The sequence below is a fragment of the Lepidochelys kempii genome, chromosome 3, assembly GCF_965140265.1.
Source record: "Lepidochelys kempii isolate rLepKem1 chromosome 3, rLepKem1.hap2, whole genome shotgun sequence".
NCBI lineage: Eukaryota > Metazoa > Chordata > Testudines > Cheloniidae > Lepidochelys > Lepidochelys kempii.
In genome coordinates this window covers 201,131,068-201,146,232 of record NC_133258.1, presented here as the reverse complement: position 1 = coordinate 201,146,232, position 15,165 = coordinate 201,131,068, and the positions used below count along the sequence as shown (strand labels likewise).

Genomic DNA, 15,165 nt, shown 5'->3' with positions numbered 1-15,165 from the left:
ACCACCATCTGCACGTCTGCCGTCTCGTCACCCATTATGGTCTCGTCCACCACGCCAGGATGTTAGGACGAAAACATTCTGGTGATAGGAATGGATATCTGTTGTGATCCCCAACCAGGCCCTTGTTGCTGATCCCACAATTTGCCTGCCTGGTTTTCCCCTGCCCATCGCCAGTGGTCCCTGTTGAACAGGTTCCAGACCAGCCAAGGTCTCTGTGCAGCCAACCAGTATCGCTGGGGCCTTCATGACAGCCCTTTGTGCAGCTGTGGTGCGACACAGACAATGACGCACATTGTCGAGGAATGCTGGCTGACTCGGTTCAGCGGTGGCCCAGAAGAACTGCATCATGCCACTGAAGATGCCATCGCTTGGCTGGACGACTATGCACACGCTAAATAAATAAAATAGTTAAAAAAATAACTAGATACTTTCATGGAGGATAGGTCCATCAATGGCTATTAGCCAGGATGGGCAGGGATGGTGTCCCTAGCCTCTGTTTGCCAGAAGCTGGAAATGGACGCCTGGGGATGGATCACTTGATGATTACCTGTTCTGTTTGTTCCCTCTGAGGCACCTGGCATTGGCCACTGCCGGAAGACAGGTTACTGGGCTAGATGGACCTTTGATTTGACCCAGTATGGCCGTTCTTATGTTCTAACTGGAGTGGTGTCAACCTGCACTGCCTCTGATACCCTCAGTCGGGTGCATGATGAGAGCTGCTGTGTGCATTTGTGGGTCAACGTACACTAGTGTGTTGAAATGCCCAACTTGGGCACATGCTGCGCATGTGAACCCAACTGTGGAATACAGGCAGGGACCACAAGCCTCTAAGAACCTCCAGTTACAGTAAGTAACCTCCATGTAGCATAGGCTCATTTTTTAAATAGGGCAATTCAGAATGCTTTCATGATCTCCATCACTGCTACCATGCCTGGTGCCCTTGTAGGCTTACACTTCACAACTGCAATAGCCGCACAGTATGCACTAAGACAGGGGTGTATGATGGAAACCCCATCAAGCCAGGGGGTGCAGCAGCACCCCTAGTTCCAGCACCTCGGCACTAATGTGTGAGTTTGTAGGGAAAGTAATAGTAAACAGCAAACCTCCTTAAAGTTTTTGATGACATTTAGTGATAATGGTTACAAACGGAAATAAGATAAACATAAGATTTAAATGTGATTTAATTCATTGATTAAAAATTCGTTAGACCATTTAGCTGCTGAATAACATTCGTCATTTTAATAAAGAGCCTAATCTTTAAGTCTCTGTTTGGGCAAAACTCTCCCATTGAATTGAATCCAATTTTTGCCAGTTTAGGCAATACATTTAGGCCATGTGGTTTACTGTGTGTATTTGGCCATTTACACATTAATCTCTTAGCGCAATCTGCAGTAGTCATCTTCCTTATTTTACTTGATATTTATTTTCCGTTGTGTACTATTTTAATTCATTCATGTGCATGCCTGTAGGTTCCATGCAGTGACATAGAACCTCTTCGGGGAGGGATAGCTCAGTGGTTTGAGCATGGGCCTGCTAAACCCAGGGTTGTGGGTTTAATCCTTGAGGGGGCCATTTAGGAATCTGGGGCAAAAATTGGGGATTGGTCCTGCTTTGAGCAGGGGGTTGGACTAGATGACCTCTTGAGGTCCCTTCCAATCCTATGATTCTATGACATCATCCCCAGCAAATTCAGTGAAGCTAAGACCTTTTCAAAATTAGATCTTAATGCTGATATGGAAAACGTGTTATGTCATGGACAAACGATGATACTAGAACTTTATTCTACCTTTGATCTTTGCATAAAATGTCTCTGGCTTTTTCATACGTAGAATATGGTCTTGAGTCATCAGTTTCTTCAAACTGTCTGTTTCAGTTTTAATCAGAGTTGGTTACCACTGACTATAGTGAGATTATATATTTTTTCATGGGTATGTATGTGATATACATTGATTTATGTACTGAACTCTTATTCATAAAAAGGCTTCAGGTGCAAAAACACTGCCATCCCAAGTACATGTGAAAACATTTTGTCATAGTTTCGTGTATAGCTTCCAAAGACAATGCCATTTAAATAAATAGCATGGTGGACAGTACAAAAAGTGATAGATGGTAACCTGAATGCTGGTTGGTTTTAGAGACATCCTACACTTGTAGACTTGGAATAGGAATAAAAACAGGGAAACTCACACTCAGGTGTGAAGTCATTGGCAAAATTCCAATTGACTTTGTGTGATGAGTAAATTCTCTCGTGGAGGTGGAGAGCACCACACCAGATGCATCTGAAGAAGTGGGTTTTTTACCCACAAAACCTTATGCCCAAATAAATCTGTTAGGCTTTAAGGTGACACTGGACTCCTCATTGTTTTTGTGGATACAGACTAACACGGCTACCCCTCTGATACTTGAATCTATAATTGAGTTTCTGGGAAAAAAAAGCATGTAATATCAACACATTAGGAGCGTCTTTCTTTCACCTGGTGGGTGTTATAACCTGGATCAGTCAGGCGGTCCACTCCTTGGACCACATCTGCTGATTGAGATTCAGCAGATGCTAGGATGGCAGCTAAGGAACTCTTCCTTGCCACCTGTTCAGCTGTAGGATTTAAAATAATATATGACACAGTTCTTCAGATTTGATGGGAAATTTCTGCCACAGGAGCTCTACCCCTCATCCCTCGTGCATTTTCTGTAACCCATGGTGGTGACCTGTGAGGAAGGAGCTGGGAAAAAGAGGATATTTACAGGCCTCTTCATTGATAGTGTAGCATAAAAAGACATCAATAGTGAGTTCTGTTAGAGGAGCATATTCTCCCTCAGAACTGTCTGGATGTTCAGGTTCCATCAGTCAGCCCCAAGGATGGACCATCAAAAAAGTGCTCTCACCAAGATGTGCCCCAACCTCAACTTGCATGACTGATCCATGGGTAAAATTTTACATCGGTAAAATTTCTAGTTGCTCCATGCTGATAGGAGGAGGGGGAGCCTGGTAGGAGGAGGGGGAGCCTGGTATGATGGGACTACTTAAAATGGCATGTAGCCAATCTGTGGCTATTAGCAGCAAATATCTCCAACAGCTGGTGATGGGACACTAGATGGTGAGGGCTCTGAGTTACTACGGAGAATTCTTTCCCAGGTGTCTGGCTGCTGGGTTTTTCCCACATCCTCAGGGTCTAATTGATCATTATATTTGGGGTCAGGAAGGAATTTTCCCCTGGATCAGATTTGCAGAGACCCTGAGGGTTTTTCACCTTCCTCTGCAGCATGGGGCATGGGTGACCTTGCAGATTTAAATTACTCTAAGTGGTGGATTCTCTGTAACTTGAAATCTTTAATCCATGATTTGCGGACTTCAGTAACTCAACCAGAGGTTAGGGGTCTATTACAGGAGTAGGTGAGCGAGGTTCTGTGGCCTGCAGTGTGCAGGAGGTCTGACTAGATGATCATGATGGTCCCGTCTGACCTTTAAGTCTATGAGTCTAGCTGCTCTTGACCAAAATGCCACATTCATGATTACTTCTGGACTGAGCTACTAATGACTGTATAATTGTTATTCATTCTCTTTAAAGACTGAGCGTACAATCCATGGGACTACTTAGCGCTTAAAGTTATGCATGTGCTTTACTGGATCAAAGTCCTGGTGCTCAGGACCTTCCAGGATTGAATCTCTTCAGGCTAAAAGACAAGAATTACAGAAATGTGGCCGTATTACACTATTCAGAGACTGTAAAATAACTGGTAGGGTGTCTCATTATTAAATTGTAGAAGAAGCATTAAATAAGTATTTGCGGGCCACATGTATGTTATTGTATAAGCAGGTGTATCACTATGGTTAAAATCTAAAATGATACAATGTTTCTGTGACTTAAGTGAACATTTATTGCACAAGTCCAAACCACCAGAGATTTTTTGTATTACAGCTTGCTGATAGGCAACTCCACAGCATGGTGTACTAGGTCTTTGATCTCAGATGGTGTTGTCATGGTAGACATCTATCATTGCCCTGGGAAGCCAAATCTCAACAGGATATACTTGTTCTAATGAGGGATGTTACCAAAGCTTTAGACTTATCAGCGCACTAGCTGCAAAGAAGTCAGCATCTGGCCTTTTCATAAATCATTGGTTAGGTGCTAAAGGGAACCAGAAACCAGGATACACTCTGTGTGATAGTGAACCTCTTCATGTTACAATTCCAAAATATGGAGGCCATGCCAAGTCACGTAGCTGTTTCACTGTTCACGTAGCTGTTTACTGTCCTCTGTTAAGGCAATCAATATAAGTAATAATTTGTATAAATCCATATTTACAGACCTATGTTCTGAACTGACAAACAAAAAATACATAATTCTAACAAAGTCTGAGCACGGTATAGGAGTGTCTGTTACTTAAATGTTTACTGAAAATTTTATCAAAACATTTTGCAGGTTTGGGGCTGTCTCTGTAGTCTATATCTTGACAAGAATAACAAAGAGATTATGCAGACTGTAAAAGCAGGAGAACTGGGTCTCAATCTGGAGAATAAAAACAAACTCTTGTTGGGATTTTCTTGTCGTTTACCATTATATACTCGTAAAATATTATCTGTATAAATGGTAGGTAGAAGAGTAATGCATCAGTCACCAAGCACTGTATTATAAAGTTGAGGGAAAACAGAATTTCACTTGAAAAATATTAGTCACTCTATGACTTCATTATTTTGACATATAAGAAGGAATAATGATAGAAACAAAGCCTTCCTTTTGTTGCAATGAAGTAATAAATAATAGTACGTAATTTATTGGATTCTGAAGTGAAAAATAGACGTTTCTGATGTAAGACATAATGATAAATTCCTTATTCCCACCATCACAAGCAGAGAATAGATACGACTATTCAGAATTTCTCATTCGCGAGGCAAGCTGTAATGTTTTGGTTTTGCAAGTCAGTGTATTCTTTGTTGCTGAACTGTGTGGTGAAAGAGCAAGAATATGTAGAGGAAATTATAAAAAAGAAACTTCCTTCAGTCTGACATTTATTTAATGGTGGAACATGCATCTTAATTTTTTGTGATTATTTTCTTTTGTTGTTGATTATATTATGCCATCACGAGCACATTGGCTGTTCTCAGCTAATACCTTTTAAAAAACAAACCCAAACACTTATTTGGTGCTAAATAATTTTGTCTTTTGTTTCACACGTTAGAGCACACATATGAACATGATATCGCAGCAGTCATGACTTTGTATTTCTATTAAATATTCACTTTGCAGTTCTAAGCCATTTTTCTGCCACTGTGAATGTAGGGCCAGAGCCTCAGCTGGTGTAAATCAGTGCCATTCTGCTGCCTTCACACCAGTTGGAAGTCTAGCCCTTAATTTCAGTTCCACGTACGAGAACTAGCTTATTTGACAACTGCAGGCCAAGCCATAACATTTGGGGCTAGATTATGAGAAGCCCTTATCTATTTTCACTGGCTCCCTACTTCTCCACATGTGGCTGTGTATGGGGATGCTGTGAGGGGGTCAGAGAGAAGTTGGGTCTATGTCTCCACTCCATTTGTGCACAAACTCCGTGCAAGGGCAGGAGCATTCTCCTCCATTCTAATCCCCACCCTCTTCTCAGGCATAAATCACATTCTACCTGAGCTACGATCTTCCCAGTGCTCTTCCCAGGGTGGCAGCTCTGCACCCCTGCCGCCTCGAGGCTGATTCTTAAGAGCCATGACCTCAGTCCTTAAAATGTTAGACCCTTCCTTTAATGTGACCAGCCAACCAATGGAGTCAATGCCATCTTTAGTAGTAAGTGCTGATTCCACATCCGTGACGAGCTTCTGCTGGGCCATACACCAAGCTTGTAGGGTTGGAAGTGTGGGGTCAGGTAAGACCTTTCTTATACAGGCATCGTTTTGGAGTTTTTTTTTCTCATTTTACATCTTAACGTGTAAAATAATAAATGGTCTAAAGTTGCGGGGGAGGGGGGTGGTGGTTTAAAAACAAAATTGCAAAAAGCAAAACTGAGCTAGTCACTAAACATCTCATTTACTCATTCCCCTCTTCACTGGTGCCATGCTCCAAAGGAATCTCATGATTGATATGACGTCATGAATGACAATCTGTGGCCGAGCTGGATGGGCTGGGGGGTAAAGGAAAAGAGGAGTTTTCAGGTAATGCACCAAATGCACTCTTTCGGGACAGTCAACGCAAACTGCAACTGAAGGCTGTGCCAGGCACCCAAAGCACTCTCCTTCTTTAAATCAGAAGTGACTTCCTTTAGCCAGCTCTTCATTGGTGACCCCTACCTGATCTTCTGTTAGACCAGGACTTAAGTTTTAAGATATGAAATATATTTTAAAAATATCTGACAAAATGTGCACCCTTAATCCCAAAGTTCTCTCTCTCTCTCAATGGTTGGAAGCTCTTGCGAGCTCACTCTGCTTTGTGAGGTGGGAGTTTTATGGGTCTCCTCTCTTCTCCACCAGAGGCTACTAATGGCGTACCCACCTCTGGGTCAGTTCATTTAGCTCTTTCCTCCTGAAGACTGTGTACTCTGCTGATAAGAAATCAGTCTTCTGGGCCAGGAAGCAGCATGCAAATTTTTAGATTACATGGAATTTGATCCATCTTGCAGCTGGAGACTTGTTGCACGGATAATTCCTGGATTATGACAGTCTAAAAGAAGGGGTGTGTGTGTGTGTGTGTATCGGGGGGAATAACATAGAGCATTCTCAGACACAGCCAGATAATCTCCGTCAGGGTGCTGTGTTCAGGGAGATGCTATATCAAACCTCTGGGTTTAGTTGAGGAATAATGGGATTACTGACAGTGGGCATCCAGAAGTACCAACCAGGATCCAGGACTCCACTCTGCTAGGCTTTATACAAACACCGAGTAACAGACAATTGCTGGCCCAAAGAGTTAATGTTCTAAGAAAAGTCAAGCCAGTCAGTCTAGAAAGTAGCTTTGTGTGAAGAATGCAAACTTCTCATGTTGTTACTGGTTAGGATGAAATTGCATATTGAATTTAAATACTAGGGTATAAATTCTGACCCCATTCATGTTTCAGAGTAACAGCCGTGTTAGTCTGTATTCGCAAAAAGAAAAGGAGTACTTGTGGCACCTTAGAGACTAACCAATTTATTTGAGCATGAGCTTTCGTGAGCTACAGTGAAGTGAGCTGTAGCTCACGAAAGCTCATGCTCAAATAAATTGGTTAATCTCTAAGGTGCCACAAGTTCTCCTTTTCTTTCTGACCCCATTGAAATCAATGGGAGTTTTGCTATTGACTTTAGTTAAGCCAGAATTTCACCCTAGAGATTTAACAGTAAACTAGCCTTCGCTCCAGGAGTTCGTACATCACTTCTGGACCAATAGCAATAAATCTGAGCAATGCCAAGGGACCAGTGGGAATTGCAAGATCCGATATCCAACAAATGGCTAGGATTTTTAGATTTCCATTGGCATATCATATTCGTCTCTAGTCTTGGCAGGTAGCCAGATACTGGACATTAAAATTTCATTGTTTTACATACTATCTTTCTTCTTCACTTCAGTTTGGACGTGATTTTTTATAACTGTTGTTGTGAACCTCTTTAGAAATTGATGCTTTTACTGCTAGAAGGCATTTTGAAATTCCAGTTTTTAAACACTGTAAGGCGTTAATCCCTAACTCCAGCAGTTCGTGAAATGACAACTGCTAACATCATATTACAGTTAAAGTGTGTGGGGATGGAGGGGGAGAGGGATAAGATGGTTTAAAAAGATGTGATTTAAAGTCCAGTATATTACAGCTTCTCCTGGCTAGAAACACTTTGGCCATATGAAAACTCTCAGGATCTGTAAGAATTTTTCAAGAATGTAATAATAATAATAAAAAAATCCAGTACCAGCACAGCTATGATTAAAGCCATCTTCCATATTAATCTTCCAAATAGTCAATCATCCCAATATTGTATGTTCACATCATTACAGAAATTGCTTTACTACTCTGCCTGGAATTTCTCTGCAGCGCTTCCACTGAAAAATTCCTCCAGTAGTTTGCTTAGTAACAATATATTTCAGTTTGCAGCATACTGTATAGCTGACAAGTTACAGTGGAGACCACGGACAGATTTTAATGTTGTCTTTGGTGGCTTAAAACCTAAGCATCTCTCCATTTACTTCCTCTGTTTATTTTCTTTTAAAATTTAATACTCATATATTCAGAAACAGGTAGGGAATGCGTGCTTACTTATCCTCTTTTTTGGTTATCATTCCTACTCGGTTGATAGCACAGTCATTCGTTTGTAAACGAGAAGATCCTGGATATGTATCTAAACATTTCTTTGTTTGAGGTCTCAGGAGTGAAATTCCCTGAGTGCAGAGGGTGTCACCTAGTGCTAACGCTAACCCTGTTCAGGGAGGTCGGAGGGAGAAGTCGCCAAGCATTACAGCCTATACTCACCATGCTGCGTGGCTCCAAAATTTAGGAGGTCAGTTGGAGACTGGCTGGTATGGGGGGGAAGTGCCTTGTTCAAATCGAGTGTCCCTACATGTGGGGGCTGGGTGGGTGTGTGGGTGAAGAGGGACTCTCTCTTATTCTAGTCTGAAGGCTTGATTAGTGACTATGGAAGGTGGCCTGTTCTCAGGTTGAAATATGGGTGAATTGCATTCAGCCCAACCCCTTCTTATTTGTATTAGTTCTTAGTCCATCTGTCCATTTACTTAGGCATTGTGAAGGAACTTACAGCTGTGTGCAGAAAGCACGCAGTATAAACTGAAATAACTATGCCATGCAGTACATGGCATATCAGTTATTAATCTTGTCTGACAAGTTCTGTCCTCCGGTAAACTGGCAAGGGTTTTTTTTTTAATTGAACTACACCATTAACACTTTTGTACATTTTTTACTATATAGACATTCAAATGCTTAATGTATATAAAAAATCCGTATCCGATATTAAACACTTAAATGCATAATAATGAAATTTACAAATAGCCATAAATTATTACCAATTAACAAATAATTAGTATGTACAGTAGTAGTTTGTAAAGCCCCAAAATAGTTCCATGAGCACAAACTATTCCTTACATTACTTCAGTAGTGGCATGTGTATTACAATCAGCAGCATTCAGCATACTGTTATATGCATTATTGAAGTTTGTAGGTGCTTAAACTTAAAATCCCTAATTTACAAAAGGAAGACAAATAAATTAAGTTTCACTGCAGTAGGCAGATACCTGATACTGGTGGTCCATCATGGTTGGTCAAATCAATAACACACTTTTAATTCATGATGATATAGTTAACCACAAGCATGCACACAACATGGGCCGCAATTCCCATTTGCTGGCCACAAAACAGCCTCTTGGTTTATCTGGGCATCTGATTGCAATTACCGCCATATGGGCATGGCTAGGCCTCCATATCACTCATTGTTAAAGTGAATTATTTAGAAGTATTGTTAAAAATGTGCTTATGTCCTGATGCATAAAATATGTCGTTATGTTTTGATGATAACTCTTCAAAAACTATCGTTTCTATTGTCTACCTTCCCAGAAAGCAGGGGGGAGGGGGAAAGGTGGTTGCAGTTTTTTCTGCTGAGAAGTTGGAGCTTAATTTTTGTTTTCCAGGGGATGAGGAAAAGATTACCCAAGATTTCCCCTCCTTTCCTCCTCCTTACAGCCAGTGTATATTGCTGGGATCTTTCTGTGCAGAGAGCTGGAAACAGTTCTCATTCACTGCCCCGAATTCTCAAGAGGCTGATTTTCCTGCCTCTAGAGCCTGGACAGATGTGGGTACCAGTGATGTCAGCATCTGTTACCAGAGGGTTGTTAGGTCCCAGATTGAGGAACAATTTATGGGCATGGACAGACTTGCTAATTATTGTGCAGTCCCTTTCCATAGGGAAAAGTTAGTTTTCATTTATGTGGGGAAACTCTCAGCACAGTTGTGATGAGGCAACTAGAGCGTCTGGAGCCCTCTTTGGATTGAGATCCGCTTCCATGCTTATTCTTTTAGGTCTGTCAGCAGTCTTTGTTACCACTGGCTCCTCAGCAGAAGTAAACAGATCTGCTCTTGAATGATTCCTTTCTTTTTGAGAGAACCCAGAGGTTAGTATAGGGTGAGCAATTGTCCATCTGCCCAAGGGCTCCTGTGTGTGGAGTTCCAAGTGTTTCTAGTATGTAACCCCTATGAGGCTATTCAGGGAGACAATGTGGTGATGTGGTCTGTGGAACATTCGGTGTGTGGGTGACAACTCTGCATCTCCATTAATGAGACGCAAATGGTGCAGTCATGCAATTTACCCACCGTCTGGCTAGGCTTGGCTCTTGGCTGAGAGCTAGCTGGCTGAGAATAAACCTGGATCAGGCACAGGTAATGTTTGTTGGCTTGAGGGGGGGATGGATAGCTCAGTGGTTTCAGCGCCTGCTAAACCCAGGGTTGTGAGTTCAATCCTTGAGGGGGCCATTAAGGGATCTGGGGCAAAAATTGAGGATTGGTCCTGCTTTGAACAGGGGTTTGGACTAGATTACCTCCTGAGGTCCCTCCCAACCCTGATATTCTATGAAAAAAGCCAGAAGAAATGACAGATCATTTTAGTTCCTCCTCCAGATGGAGTATGCCTGCCACGCTGGCACCAAACAACATTCTCCATTCTTTTGTGGGTTGGTGTCTGATATTTCATATAGTGGAGTTTTATGTTTTGATTTCCAGAATCTATATTTTTGGCCATCTTGCTGAAATGCTAGATTTACTCAGCCATCACATAGCCACCACCTAGCATGAGTATATTGAGTGCAACTCATTCTCTTTCCTTCTGCAGTTCTTGGCTCTGTGCACACATACATGTGGCTAAAACAGAGCTTCTTGCTCTTCCCCTTTAAGCCCTTTCTCAATCACTGTAGACAACACCACCATCTTCCCTGTCACTCATGCCTGTAACCTGTAAATCATCTTCGACTCAGACCTAGATCCTCACATTCAGGCTATGTCTAAATCTGGCAGATTCTTTCTGCATAACATGTCCACCAGATGGCCTTTCCTCTCCATTCATACAGCTAAAACGCTCATCCAGGCTCTCATCGTCTCGCATCTCGATTACCGTAACGTTCTCTTCTCTGGCCTTGACAAATGCAACCTTCAAACAAGCACCTTTCTCCCATGCTGCCCCTCATGCCTGGGAGGAGCTCCCCATAAACATCCGCAAAGCTACCTCATTAATCCATTTCAAACTCTCCTTTGCTGGGATGCCCACAAAAAAACTTGCCCACAGTTAGGCTGCCGGTGTGCTGAGACCACAGCCTATCATGCTATGATTTAGTTGGGCTTGGTCCTGCTTTGAGCAGGGGCTTGGATTAGATGACCTCCTGAGGTCTCCTCCAACCCTAATCTTCTATGATTCTATGCCAACCAGTACCTGTTTCCTTGTACTCCTCTCTCTGTCTGTCCATATCCATCTGTTGTCCTATTACAAACAACATATAAGTAATATGCTGCCCGTGACTTTCAAGTACCACAACCTGTATGTGCAATGAAACGTGGTTCCATGGCGGGCAGCGTATTTAGTGTCATATGCAATATGGCAAAGCCCTTTCCTCCACTCTGTGTAACCCTTGTCTCTTGTACTGTTCACTGGTCCCTTGTTACTCCAGCTGTCTATTAGACATTCTCAGGTGAAGTCTCTGCTAAAGTTTATTTTGCTCATCTAAAGAAGAACTTTCAGCAAAAACTATTAAAGTCAGCTAACATTTATTCTGGAAAGATTACAAATATGGCGGTGTTATCCAAATGCTGCTTTCTGATCTTTATTAATTATTTAGGATGCTTTACTAATGTTGAAATCTGTCCTGGCTTAGTGCAGTGGGAAATGGTGTGTGTGATCCATGGCTTCTAACGCTATCAGTTGTGATTTGTCTCTTTTCCATTAAGAGACATATAGCTGTGCCTTTCCCATGATTTAGCAAAGGCATAACCAAAGCTTGTTTTTAAATGTTTCTCTTGATACCATACATTTCTGGACTTTCAAAGGGATGTTTTTCCAATAGGAGATTTCAGTAGATGGCACCAGCCTTATTGATCTGTTTTATTATTTTACAGAAGGAAGACTTTCCCAGCACATCTGTCTAATCTGTCCAGCTGTTTAGCCAGCCAATCGAGAGCTACTTGGGTAAGTTACCTGCTTGTAGGCTAGCAATGATAACCGACTAGCAGGTGCAAATGCAAGGTTAATGGCTTTTTTTTGCTTTTTGTTTTCTGTAGAAGTTTAAACTTACGGTTTGACATATCATCTTTTGTTCTAGAATAATGATTGTGTGTAGCTGAATATGTACTTGGCTTCACATAGATTCTATTATATGGAGATTGTATGTAGAATTCAATGAAAGGATCAGTGAATTGAGACAGAGGCGGTTTCCACGTAGTCAGGACTCAGATCATACAGAGCTTTATAAAACAATGCTAATAGCTTGAATTGCACCGGGAAGTGAATAGGTAGCCATTGCAAATGTTATATATTCCCTATGGTTGACGCTGATGAGCAGGTGGGCAACTGCATTCTGCAGCAGCAGAAGTTAGATTAGCTGGCCCGGCCAGACCTGAGGAAATCTCATGCCAGTAGTCAGAAGGTCGTGATGGTGTGGATGATCACCTTGGAGAGAGAGGTTTAATTGTGTAGCCAATGAAAAAGTATTCTTCTGGGCACCAGTGCTGCTTGTGGAGCCATTGAGAAATGAAAAGCACTCTGTTTGCAAACTGCCGTAACAAAGGCAGGGCACGACCCCTCAATAAATCGGCATACAACACAGCTAGGGCACCCCTCCAGCTTTCTCTCGGTTCATACTGACCTGAGTACCTGCCTTGTGAAAGCTGAGCTAACAAAGGCCCAGCCAAATCATCCATCCAGTTCCCGCGGAGACAAACAAAATCCGTAGTTAAAGGGGTGTTTGTGACTTTATTAACCAGTGACCCCGCAGTGAACATCATGGAACTACCAGGATGAGAAACCTATGAGACTAATAAATGTTGACTTCTTGGCCTGTGTCTGGAAGAGCTCAAATTGCCTAGTCTCTCCATGCCTGTTGCAACAGGAAGCAGAGATTTCGGGCACCCAAAGAGATCTCTTTGGTCTGCTGTAACCTTATCTCACAGCAGCATTACTCAACCTGCTCAGTCACCTTTCAGTATCTATTGCAGGGGAACAGCTGCCTGCCTCGGAAAAGTCTCCCAGGACAAGGTATAAATCCCATTTATTACCTCTAAGCGTCCCTCTCCAGGGGGAAAAGAAATCGAGGATATTAAAAAACAATCAGCCACCTTTCCCGATGGTTCCCAAACCCTACCTGGATCTCTCTCCACATGCTGAGTGGCCAAGTGCCCTATAAACCCAACCCACTCATGAAATTGTCGAGTTTCGTCCTGATTAATCTAGTAAAATTAGGAAGAGCCTCAGTAATCACCACCACAGCCCTCACGCTCAGACACTCTCGCCAAATGGACCCATCTCCGCTTGCTCCGAACCAGCCTAACAAATCTCTGACTCCTGTCCTGGTGGTGGCGATGGTCCTAAATATGGCTTCCTGCTACCCGTGTTGTGCTGGAGACTCCAGACAAAGTTGGAAGCTCTGGAAAAGAGGCATTGAAGGAGGGAAGCCGATAGAATAAGACCCCCTTCCCACACCCACAAAATTGTTGGCCACACAAGTATCCCAGTACCAAATCCCTCTCATTTCACATCCCCTGCGATGTATCTACCAGAAAATAACAACCCACCGTATTGCCTGTCTCCTTGTCTTTTCCACCCACGTCCTCCAAACCGTGCAAGAGATACTCGGCACTTAAATCAGGGATGGGGAGGGGTTGAAGAAATATATCCCTTTCCTGGAAAGACAGCTGGGGCTGTGGTGCTTTGCATGCAACAAACCGTTATTCTCACAGAAGTTGTGAATGGATGAATTAATTCCAAGAGATAAAGTAGCCAGAAATGGCCCAGCCACTGAGGAACAGCAGCCACAGTCTTTCTTTGAATTCTTGTAGGATCTGACGAAAAACACCCCTTCCAGAAACCATGTGAATAGCAATGAATGAGGCTCTAGTGGAACAGTGACCTTCACTGGAATCCAGGGTGTTCTCATTGTTTAAATGACGGAGAGCAGATGAGATGGGCAGTACTGCTTGCTGAATACCCATGTGCTTGCTATTCCTTATCTTTACTGAGTAGAAAACGCACCACTGCAGCCTGTCCATCCAGATTACCTCTCAGAATCGTTGGCGTTGTATGTGACTGATAATTTTGCTATAGCATTCTGAAGGTTAGCAAAATGCACAGATACCCAGGAATGCCAGAATAATGGGGAAGGGAGGTGGGAGGTAAGAAGAAAAAACATGCTGATTGCCATTTCAAGGCAAAATCTATACACTTGCATTCACATTCTTAGTGGCACTTAGGTTTTCCAATGTGATTGTGCTGCATTTCTGTGTATTGTAATATTCTAACATTTTGAATCAGGTGGGACTTTGCATTTTGATGAGTTTCTAATAAATAACAATTATTAAATGTTGATTTCAGTATTTCAAATGGCAATGTTAGAGCATAATCTGTAGCAGTTAATTGCAGTTTCTCCTACACAAGTGACAATCAATAGCATCTGTCATATCAGTCCTTTATTATTATTACTAATTACTTGCTTTCATTAACACCCACAGTGCACTCCCGCTATATGAATAAATAGTAATTCACGATCCTTGCCCTGGAGAGCCTGCAATCGAACTAGACATGTTCAAGATCACACATCAAGTCCACGTGATAGAACTAGGAAAAAAAAAAGAATCCAAATGACCAGGGTTCTCTTCTAATCACTACCCCTCCCCTCTTCCCCCCCCCCACACCATATTGCACTAATTAATATCCACTCACAATTTTTGTTCCTTTTCCAGTATCTACTTCTGATACTGCCAGAGTTATTTGGTTTTCATGTGGATCCGCAGCTCTATGAATCACACTTTCATATCATAGAATATCTATCAGGGTTGGAAGGGACCTCAGGAGGTCATCTAGTCCAACCCCCTGCTCAAAGCAGGACCAATCCCCAACTAAATCATCCCAGCCAGGGCTTTGTCAAGCCTGACCTTAAAAACTTCTAAGGAAGGAGATTCCACCACCTCCCTAGGTAACGCATTCCCGTGTTTCACTACCCTCCTAGTGAAAAAGTTTTT

At 42.4% G+C, this 15,165-nt stretch overlaps 1 protein-coding gene across 16 annotated transcripts in view; it reads left to right on the top strand.

The window, feature by feature from the left end:
- PLCB4 (phospholipase C beta 4) overlaps positions 1-15,165 on the top strand; it is a 325,436-nt gene that overhangs the window by 106,507 nt on the left and 203,764 nt on the right. For all 16 annotated transcript variants that reach the window (XM_073339654.1, XM_073339656.1, XM_073339649.1 and 13 more), the window contains one exon: positions 12,052-12,121. The gene's annotated coding sequence lies outside the window, so the exon portion shown is untranslated. The remainder of the gene's footprint in view (positions 1-12,051; positions 12,122-15,165) is intronic.